An 11827-nucleotide genomic window follows, 5' to 3' on the forward strand; every position below is an offset into this window, starting at 1 on the left:
TGTTCAGTAGGTCTAGTTGCTCCTGCATAGTCTGGGATGCCTCTGCTGGGGTATCTGCTGTTGTTAGGAACGCAGTATCATCGGCGTAAGTGGCTGCCATAATGTACTGGCTCGGTATCACCGGCAGGTCGGCCGTATACGCATTGTAGAGGAGCGGACCGAGAACGCTTCCTTGGGGAACTCCTGCACGGGCTTCTTTGACGCCTGAGCGCGCTTCACCACACCTGACGGCGAACCTTCTGCCTTCCAAGAACGACTTCAAGAACTTGAAATATGGCTGGGGCATGCCGTTTTTGAGCTTCAGGAGTAGACCGGGGTGCCAAACACGATCAAAGGCTTGCTTAATGTCCAGCATTACTGCTAGGCAGTATTTCTTATTCTCAAAGGCGTCCATGATATATTGCGCTACTCGGTGGCTTTGCTCTGGTGTCCCGTGGCGGCGCCTAAAGCCAAACTGGTGATCAGGGATCAGACCAGCCTCCTCAATCACCGGCAATACTCTGCACAAAAATACTCTTTCGAGTATCTTGGAGAGTACTAGCAGTAATGAATCAGATGATGGCAGATGATGATGAAAGGACGCGCGCTGTGCTGGCAGGTTCTCTCCCGCAACCTCAATTGCAACGGAACTGGAACGCCAACATACTGTCCCACTGTCCCTTGCAAATCTCCAGACATCTTAGACTTTCCAATCTCTGGCTGCCCGGACCCGGCAAGAATCCAGACCAGGGAGGTGGAAGACCTTCTCTCGGACCATAGTGCCATGTTGAGATCCGCGGGTAAAAAGTTAATCATTAAAACGTCCGACATCAGCAAATACCACCACTGGCTGAACAACACGACAGTCACTAATCCACCATTGGATACCACTGATCTTATCGATGCGGCAGTTGCGAATCTCATCTCGCAAATTCAGGAGGCAGCAACTCATGCATCTGTCAAATGGGGTAAATGCAATCTGGAGGTGATCTGCAAACGCTTCAGCTCTTTCGGCTTCAGAGCGGCACCAACAACCATACGTGTGATGTAAACCCTTGATTACGATTCTGTAGGCTCTCTCATCCCTGGGTTGAAATGTGCGATGCCTTTTATTCTGGGCCACGAGTTGCTGACGTAGCTCAGTATAAGACTCCTTGTCGGGCATCATAACTCGCACGTTGTTATTTCTTTCACTTTTATATGAGAAGTCTTTGCTGGGGCCCAAGAGAGTCGTAATCATCTTCAACATTGCAGATATGTTGGTCACTTCCGGGATGAAGATTGGGGGTGGCTTGAATGGCTTAGGTTTCTCCTTTTCCTTCTCCTGTAGAGGGGTCTTGGCTGGCAGATGGTCGAACACATCCTCGTCGTCGTCAGATGACAGAATTGCGAAGCTATTACCCGCTAGAGCAGCGGCTCTGCTTGTGCTCGGTCCGTCTATTGGATGAGAATGTTTGACCGGATTCTTCCTTTTTACCTCGCCTGTCTCGGTTGATTCGTCGGAATCCAAAGAGTTATTTTTCTCATTTTTCTTGCGTTTGTTGCTAGTCGCAATTTCCACTGTTTGCCAGTCCATAATAAAGGAGCAGCCTGAAGCGCCAACTGTTGACACCCTCTGGCGAAGGAATTTTAAACTATTGCCTCAGCGGCGCCATCTTTGTCGATACTGGTTCAAGTTATCGGAACCAGTTGAGCCAAGACACACATAACTTGAAGAGCTTTTCGGGCAGTTGACTTAGCCGTCGACTGGTAACACTGATTGGTTGACCACGTGTATATGTTTTCACTTTTGCATATAAATAAGTTTCAATTTGCAGCTCAAAAACACATCACATAAACTTGCTATCAGTAATCACACGCCCTCTAGGACTTGGCCTAATTGTCTGTACGTTTTTATGAGTTCTGGTTAAACTTTTAACAGCGAAAAACACTCCGAAAATACACAACACGGTGCGCTCGTCCGTAGGCACGTCTGCACTCAACGAGTGTTCGATCGCGACTGAATAAAAAGATGAATGCATAAAGAAATATTTAAGGATACATATAAACATAGAAAAAAAATACAAAATACATTTTTTTAAAAAACAAAACAAAATAAATTTTTTTAAAAAACAAAAAAAAAATAAATTTTTTTAAAAAACAAAAAAAATAAATTTTTTTAAAAAACAAAAAAAAAATAAATTTTTTTAAAAAACAAAAAAAAAATTATTTTTTTTAAAAAACAAAAAAAAAATTTTTTTAAAAAACAAAAAAAAATACATTTAAAAAAAAAATTAAAATAAAAACCCACACAAAATGTATTTTGAATTAAGATGATCCAAAATTTTTGTTTTAAAATCAGAAAAATAGAATGAAAAAAATTATTGGAGAAAATCGAATGAAATTACAGATCTTAAGTAAATTTCATACGTATATAAGCGTATATGAGTCAGAAGAGGAATATAGGGAAACCTTCAACTTGTGCGCAGGTCAGTTATTACATTGCACTACAATAGAAAAGGCAAGGTGTTAGCTTACCATATGTGAAAACAACTCAGGTAATAGAAGATAACATATTTTTAGGAGAGGCCACAATTTTTAAAGTTCTACTGCCGGATAAATCCATAATACTCTTTAAATGGACTGGCAAGAAAGAAAAAAACGAGCTTAAAGAAATTAAAACGATTTTTGACAAGTCTTATAAATGCATGACACCAAATAGAGAAGTGCAACAAGACACTCTCAACAAACATGCACAGATATTGGAAGGATGCTTTAATGAAGCACGCCAATTAATTCACAAAGAAAGAAAAAGACTAACAAAAAATCATTTATACCAAGCAGTAAAATTTCTAAACAGTTTCCGTGAGAACTTGTTAAACGTAAGTACAAACATAACTTAAATGTTGCTATCCCAACGATCTTAAGTACTATAGTGGCTGAGATCGGCGAGGATATCGAACGTGTAGAAGAATCAGAAATAGAAATAAAAGAAGAAGATCTCCACGATCTTTCAATTCCATCGGTAATAACATTACCCGAATTACTTGAAGAGGAACTTTCAGAGTATAGTTCGAGTATACAGGAAACAGCCAAAATGACAGACTCTGCCGCAACATCAAGGGAATATGTGCGACAAATTACTTCCACAATACCTGAGTTTGACGGCAAAAAGTTAAACTTAAATAGATTCATCACGGCTTTCCGGCTAACAGATCTGACAAAAGGAGATCAGGAGATGCTAGCGGTAGAGGTAATCAAGACAAAGATACTTTGTCCACTATCATACAAAGTTGAAAATGAAAAGACCATTATCGGTATAATAAATGTTTTAAAAGTATCAGTTAAAGGCGAATCGCCCGATGTCATCAAAGCGAAAATGCTTAGTACACAACAGGGCGGCAAAACTGAAGCGCAATATACAACGGAGATAGAAAACCTACGTGGGTTGCTCGAAGCAGCCTATATAGATTATGGTTTAGATTATAATAATAATAATCGATAATAAAGCACACTATCGAGCTAATAATTAACGAGGAAATTATAACTCATACAATAACAACTATAGAGGCCGAGGTGGTTACCATAGTGGAAACAGAGGGCGAGGTGGTAACCAAAATTATAATAGAGGTGGAGGTTACTCAAGATGGAGGTTACTCCGAAATATACAATCGGAAAACGAACATGCCCCTTGAGCGACAATCTACAGTAACTATAAAAAATTCATCTCAATTTAAGCATTTTTATACGATTAAAGAATATGAGTACCAATTCATGGGTAACTCTTTTAATAGATACAGGTGCAGAAATTTCCCTGCTTAAAGTTGTAAGTTCCCAATGGAATCCCTGGCTGTGTGCTCAGATTCTGTGCGGAAGCCTTGTGCAAGCCTTTACTGAAACTGTTTACCTTATCTTTGGAATCTTTACAATTCCCTCATATATGGAAGGAGTCCTTTGTGATTCCTCTTCACAAAAAAGGTAGCAAACTGGATGCAAGCATTTACAGAGGAATCTCTAAATTGTCGGCTATCCCAAAACTTTTCGAAAATGTTATCACTCCTCATTTGCAGCACCTTTGTAGATCAATCATATCACCGTGTTAACACGGTTTTATTTTTTTATTTTTTTTTTTTTGGGTGTATTTATTTAAAACTGTCCTTCGCGGACAATCATTAAATTTGAGGATTAAACTTAACGGTAGAGAATTAATGGATTACATAATTTGTTGCGAAAACTTTACAATAACTGTCGATATTGTATGTATGATGTATATCATCATGTATGTATATAATTTAATTTTAATGTGCGTGTCTAATCCCAGAGAGGTCCAAAGGGTGGGATCGGTGCAACCTCCTGGTGCGTTGACTGGAGTCCAGCAAGTCTTGTGCCAGGTTGTTTGGGAGGTCTTGAAGCTTCTGCATGTACTGCCTGCTGCTTTTCTTAATCTTATCTTTCACCCAAGGGAAGCTGAGGACCTCGTGGATAGTGGCATTATCGTGGAAAGGGTGAGCGTTGGTGACGGTGCGGAGGATAATGTTGATGTTATATTTCGATGCAGTGCCACACAGTTGAATGCCATACGTCCAGATTGGCCTTATGATCGCTTTGTAGATAAGGAGCTTAGTGGAAGTCGGTAGCTTAGATCGTCTGCCCATTAGCCAGTAGAATTCACGGACTCGGTTCTACGCCTGTTTCCGCTTCTTTAGCAGGTGTGGTCTCCATGTAAGTATCCTGTCCAGTGTAAAGCCAAGATAATTTGGATTGGCTACCTCTGGGATTGGGGACCCGTTGAGACTGACTGGAGGGCAAGTGCCGCGCCGAGTTGCGAAGGTGGTGGCGGTTGACTTGTCGCTGTTTACCGATATATTCCATCTCTTGTGCTACGTGTTCAGTAGGTCTAGTTGCTCCTGCATAGTCTGGGATGCCTCTGCTGGGGTATCTGCTGTTGTTAGGAACGCAGTATCATCGGCGTAAGTGGCTGCCATAATGTACTGGCTCGGTATCACCGGCAGGTCGGCCGTATACGCATTGTAGAGGAGCGGACCGAGAACGCTTCCTTGGGGAACTCCTGCACGGGCTTCTTTGACGCCTGAGCGCGCTTCACCACACCTGACGGCGAACCTTCTGCCTTCCAAGAACGACTTCAAGAACTTGAAATATGGCTGGGGCATGCCGTTTTTGAGCTTCAGGAGTAGACCGGGGTGCCAAACACGATCAAAGGCTTGCTTAATGTCCAGCATTACTGCTAGGCAGTATTTCTTATTCTCAAAGGCGTCCATGATATATTGCGCTACTCGGTGGCTTTGCTCTGGTGTCCCGTGGCGGCGCCTAAAGCCAAACTGGTGATCAGGGATCAGACCAGCCTCCTCAATCACCGGCAATACTCTGCACAAAAATACTCTTTCGAGTATCTTGGAGAGTACTAGCAGTAATGAATCAGATGATGGCAGATGATGATGAAAGGACGCGCGCTGTGCTGGCAGGTTCTCTCCCGCAACCTCAATTGCAACGGAACTGGAACGCCAACATACTGTCCCACTGTCCCTTGCAAATCTCCAGACATCTTAGACTTTCCAATCTCTGGCTGCCCGGACCCGGCAAGAATCCAGACCAGGGAGGTGGAAGACCTTCTCTCGGACCATAGTGCCATGTTGAGATCCGCGGGTAAAAAGTTAATCATTAAAACGTCCGACATCAGCAAATACCACCACTGGCTGAACAACACGACAGTCACTAATCCACCATTGGATACCACTGATCTTATCGATGCGGCCGTTGCGAACCTCATCTCGCAAATTCAGGAGGCAGCAACTCATGCATCTGTCAAATGGGGTAAATGCAATCTGGAGGTGATCTGCAAACGCTTCAGCTCTTTCGGCTTCAGAGCGGCACCAACAACCATACGCTTTGCGGACCGGCGACGCCGGCGGTGTGATGTAAACCCTTGATTACGATTCTGTAGGCTCTCTCATCCCTGGGTTGAAATGTGCGATGCCTTTTATTCTGGGCCACGAGTTGCTGACGTAGCTCAGTATAAGACTCCTTGTCGGGCATCATAACTCGCACGTTGTTATTTCTTTCACTTTTATATGAGAAGTCTTTGCTGGGGCCCAAGAGAGTCGTAATCATCTTCAACATTGCAGATATGTTGGTCACTTCCGGGATGAAGATTGGGGGTGGCTTGAATGGCTTAGGTTTCTCCTTTTCCTTCTCCTGTAGAGGGGTCTTGGCTGGCAGATGGTCGAACACATCCTCGTCGTCGTCAGATGACAGAATTGCGAAGCTATTACCCGCTAGAGCAGCGGCTCTGCTTGTGCTCGGTCCGTCTATTGGATGAGAATGTTTGACCGGATTCTTCCTTTTTACCTCGCCTGTCTCGGTTGATTCGTCGGAATCCAAAGAGTTATTTTTCTCATTTTTCTTGCGTTTGTTGCTAGTCGCAATTTCCACTGTTTGCCAGTCCATAATAAAGGAGCAGCCTGAAGCGCCAACTGTTGACACCCTCTGGCGAAGGAATTTTAAACTATTGCCTCAGCGGCGCCATCTTTGTCGATACTGGTTCAAGTTATCGGAACCAGTTGAGCCAAGACACACATAACTTGAAGAGCTTTCGGGCAGTTGACTTAGCCGTCGACTGGTAACACTGATTGGTTGACCACGTTTTCACTTTTGCGTATAAATAAGTTTCAATTTGCAGCTCAAAAACACATCACATAAACTTGCTATCAGTAATCACACGCACTCTAGGACTTGGCCTAATTGTCTGTACGTTTTTATGAGTTCTGGTTAAACTTTTAACAGCGAAAAACACTCCGAAAATACACAACACGGTGCGCTCGTCCGTAGGCACGTCTGCACTCAACGAGTGTTCGATCGCGACTGAATAAAAAGATGAATGCATAAAGAAATATTTAAGGATACATATAAACATAGAAAAAAAAATACAAAATACATTTTTTTAAAAAACAAAACAAAATAATTTTTTTTAAAAAACAAAAAAAAATAAATTTTTTTAAAAAACAAAAAAAATAAATTTTTTTAAAAAACAAAAAAAAATAAATTTTTTTAAAAAACAAAAAAAATAACTTTTTTTAAAAAACAAAAAAAAAATTATTTTTTTTAAAAAACAAAAAAAAAAATTTTTTTTAAAAACAAAAAAAAAATACATTTAAAAAAAAAATAAAAATAAAAAACCCACACAAAATGTATTTTGAATTAAGATGATCCAAAATTTTTGTTTTAAAATCAGAAAAATAGAATGAAAAAAATTATTGGAGAAAATCGAATGAAATTACAGATCTTAAGTAAATTTCATACGTATATAAGCGTATATGAGTCAGAAGAGGAATATAGGGAAACCTTCAACTTGTGCGCAGGTCAGTTATTACATTGCACTACAATAGAAAAGGCAAGGTGTTAGCTTACCATATGTGAAAACAACTCAGGTAATAGAAAATAACATATTTTTAGGAGAGGCCACAATTTTTAAAGTTCGACTGCCGGATAAATCCATAATACTCTTTAAATGGACTGGCAAGAAAGAAAAAAACGAGCTTAAAGAAATTAAAACGATTTTTGACAAGTCTTATAAATGCATGACACCAAATAGAGAAGTGCAACAAGACACTCTCAACAAACATGCACAGATATTGGAAGGATGCTTTAATGAAGCACGCCAATTAATTCACAAAGAAAGAAAAAGACTAACAAAAAATCATTTATACCAAGCAGTAAAATTTCTAAACAGTTTCCGTGAGAACTTGTTAAACGTAAGTACAAACATAACTTAAATGTTGCTATCCCAACGATCTTAAGTACTATAGTGGCTGAGATCGGCGAGGATATCGAACGTGTAGAAGAATCAGAAATAGAAATAAAAGAAGAAGATCTCCACGATCTTTCAATTCCATCGGTAATAACATTACCCGAATTACTTGAAGAGGAACTTTCAGAGTATACTTCGAGTATACAGGAAACAGCCAAAATGACAGACTCTGCCGCAACATCAAGGGAATATGTGCGACAAATTACTTCCACAATACCTGAGTTTGACGGCAAAAAGTTAAACTTAAATAGATTCATCACGGCTTTCCGGCTAACAGATCTGACAAAAGGAGATCAGGAGATGCTAGCGGTAGAGGTAATCAAGACAAAGATACTTTGTCCACTATCATACAAAGTTGAAAATGAAAAGACCATTATCGGTATAATAAATGTTTTAAAAGTATCAGTTAAAGGCGAATCGCCCGATGTCATCAAAGCGAAAATGCTTAGTACACAACAGGGCGGCAAAACTGAAGCGCAATTTACAACGGAGATAGAAAACCTACGTGGGTTGCTCGAAGCAGCCTATATAGATTATGGTTTAGATTATAATAATAATAATCGATAATAAAGCACACTATCGAGCTAATAATTAACGAGGAAATTATAACTCATACAATAACAACTATAGAGGCCGAGGTGGTTACCATAGTGCAAACAGAGGGCGAGGTGGTAACCAAAATTATAATAGAGGTGGAGGTTACTCAAGAGTTAACCAAAACCATACCTATAACAAGTCATACCCACAATGTCCGAAATATACAATCGGAAAACGAACATGCCCCCTTGAGCGACAATCTACAGTAACTATAAAAAATTCATCTCAATTTAAGCATTTTTATACGATTAAAGAATATGAGTACCAATTCATGGGTAACTCTTTTAATAGATACAGGTGCAGAAATTTCCCTGCTTAAAGTTGTAAGTTCCCAATGGAATCCCTGGCTGTGTGCTCAGATTCTGTGCGGAAGCCTTGTGCAAGCCTTTACTGAAACTGTTTACCTTATCTTTGGAATCTTTACAATTCCCTCATATATGGAAGGAGTCCTTTGTGATTCCTCTTCACAAAAAAGGTAGCAAACTGGATGCAAGCATTTACAGAGGAATCTCTAAATTGTCGGCTATCCCAAAACTTTTCGAAAATGTTATCACTCCTCATTTGCAGCACCTTTGTAGATCAATCATATCACCGTGTTAACACGGTTTTATTTTTTTTTTTTTTTGGGTGTATTTATTTAAAACTGTCCTTCGCGGACAATCATTAAATTTGAGGATTAAACTTAACGGTAGAGAATTAATGGATTACATAATTTGTTGCGAAAACTTTACAATAACTGTCGATATTGTATGTATGATGTATATCATCATGTATGTATATAATTTAATTTTAATGTGCGTGTCTAATCCCAGAGAGGTCCAAAGGGTGGGATCGGTGCAACCTCCTGGTGCGTTGACTGGAGTCCAGCAAGTCTTGTGCCAGGTTGTTTGGGAGGTCTTGAAGCCTCTGCATGTACTGCCTGCTGCTTTTCTTAATCTTATCTTTCACCCAAGGGAAGCTGAGGACCTCGTGGATAGTGGCATTATCGTGGAAAGGGTGAGCGTTGGTGACGGTGCGGAGCGTTTTGTTTTCGAAGGTCTGGATAATGTTGATGTTATATTTCGATGCAGTGCCACACAGTTGAATGCCATACGTCCAGATTGGCCTTATGATCGCTTTGTAGATAAGGAGCTTAGTGGAAGTCGGTAGCTTAGATCGTCTGCCCATTAGCCAGTAGAATTCACGGACTCGGTTCTACGCCTGTTTCCGCTTCTTTAGCAGGTGTGGTCTCCATGTAAGTCTCCTGTCCAGTGTAAGGCCAAGATAATTTGGATTGGCTACCTCTGGGCTTGGGAAGCGCCTCAGCGCGCTTCTCCACACCTGACGGCGAACCCTCTGCCCTCCAAGAACGACTTCAAGAACTTAAAATATAGCTGGGGCAGGCCGTTTTTAAGCTTCAGGAGGAGACTGGGGTGCAAAACACGATCAAAGGCTTGTTTAATGTCCAGCATTACTGCTAGGCAGTATTTCTTATTCTCAAAGGAGTCCAGGATATATTGCGCTACTCGGTGGCCTTGCTCTGGTGTCCCGTGGCGGCGGCTAAAGCCAAACTGGTGATCAGGGATCAGACCAGCCTCCTCCTTCATTGGCAATACTCTGCACAAAAATACTCTTTCGAGTATCTTGGAGAGTACTGGCAGTAAGCTGATCGGGCGGTAGGAGGCGAGATTGGCTTCATATTTACCAGGATCATAACTACTTCGCCGCGTTTTCATGATGAAGGGAAGAGCCCCAATTGCAAGCACAACATAATCCAGTAGATTCACCAGTGTTTTTTAACGCCTTACAATATTTACAAATTGTTTTAATTTCCATTATTACCGATTTGTCGGCACAATGATCAATTGACGGATTATAGTGTAATGCAAAAAAAAATAAATTTTTTTAAAAAACAAAAAAAAATAAATTTTTTTAAAAAACAAAAAAAAATAACTTTTTTTAAAAAACAAAAAAAAAATTATTTTTTTTAAAAAACAAAAAAAAATTTTTTTAAAAAACAAAAAAAAAATACATTTAAAAAAAAAATAAAAATAAAAAAACCACACAAAATGTATTTTGAATTAAGATGATCCAAAATTTTTGTTTTAAAATCAGAAAAATAGAATGAAAAAAATTATTGGAGAAAATCGAATGAAATTACAGATCTTAAGTAAATTTCATACGTATATAAGCGTATATGAGTCAGAAGAGGAATATAGGGAAACCTTCAACTTGTGCGCAGGTCAGTTATTACATTGCACTACAATAGAAAAGGCAAGGTGTTAGCTTACCATATGTGAAAACAACTCAGGTAATAGAAAATAACATATTTTTAGGAGAGGCCACAATTTTTAAAGTTCGACTGCCGGATAAATCCATAATACTCTTTAAATGGACTGGCAAGAAAGAAAAAAACGAGCTTAAAGAAATTAAAACGATTTTTGACAAGTCTTATAAATGCATGACACCAAATAGAGAAGTGCAACAAGACACTCTCAACAAACATGCACAGATATTGGAAGGATGCTTTAATGAAGCACGCCAATTAATTCACAAAGAAAGAAAAAGACTAACAAAAAATCATTTATACCAAGCAGTAAAATTTCTAAACAGTTTCCGTGAGAACTTGTTAAACGTAAGTACAAACATAACTTAAATGTTGCTATCCCAACGATCTTAAGTACTATAGTGGCTGAGATCGGCGAGGATATCGAACGTGTAGAAGAATCAGAAATAGAAATAAAAGAAGAAGATCTCCACGATCTTTCAATTCCATCGGTAATAACATTACCCGAATTACTTGAAGAGGAACTTTCAGAGTATACTTCGAGTATACAGGAAACAGCCAAAATGACAGACTCTGCCGCAACATCAAGGGAATATGTGCGACAAATTACTTCCACAATACCTGAGTTTGACGGCAAAAAGTTAAACTTAAATAGATTCATCACGGCTTTCCGGCTAACAGATCTGACAAAAGGAGATCAGGAGATGCTAGCGGTAGAGGTAATCAAGACAAAGATACTTTGTCCACTATCATACAAAGTTGAAAATGAAAAGACCATTATCGGTATAATAAATGTTTTAAAAGTATCAGTTAAAGGCGAATCGCCCGATGTCATCAAAGCGAAAATGCTTAGTACACAACAGGGCGGCAAAACTGAAGCGCAATTTACAACGGAGATAGAAAACCTACGTGGGTTGCTCGAAGCAGCCTATATAGATTATGGTTTAGATTATAATAATAATAATCGATAATAAAGCACACTATCGAGCTAATAATTAACGAGGAAATTATAACTCATACAATAACAACTATAGAGGCCGAGGTGGTTACCATAGTGCAAACAGAGGGCGAGGTGGTAACCAAAATTATAATAGAGGTGGAGGTTACTCAAGAGTTAACCAAAACCATACCTATAACAAGTCATACCCACAATGTCCGAAATATACAATCGGAAAACGAAC

Source organism: Drosophila sechellia, unplaced genomic scaffold, assembly GCF_004382195.2.
Source record: "Drosophila sechellia strain sech25 unplaced genomic scaffold, ASM438219v1 Y_388, whole genome shotgun sequence".
Classification (NCBI taxonomy): Eukaryota; Metazoa; Arthropoda; class Insecta; order Diptera; family Drosophilidae; genus Drosophila; species Drosophila sechellia.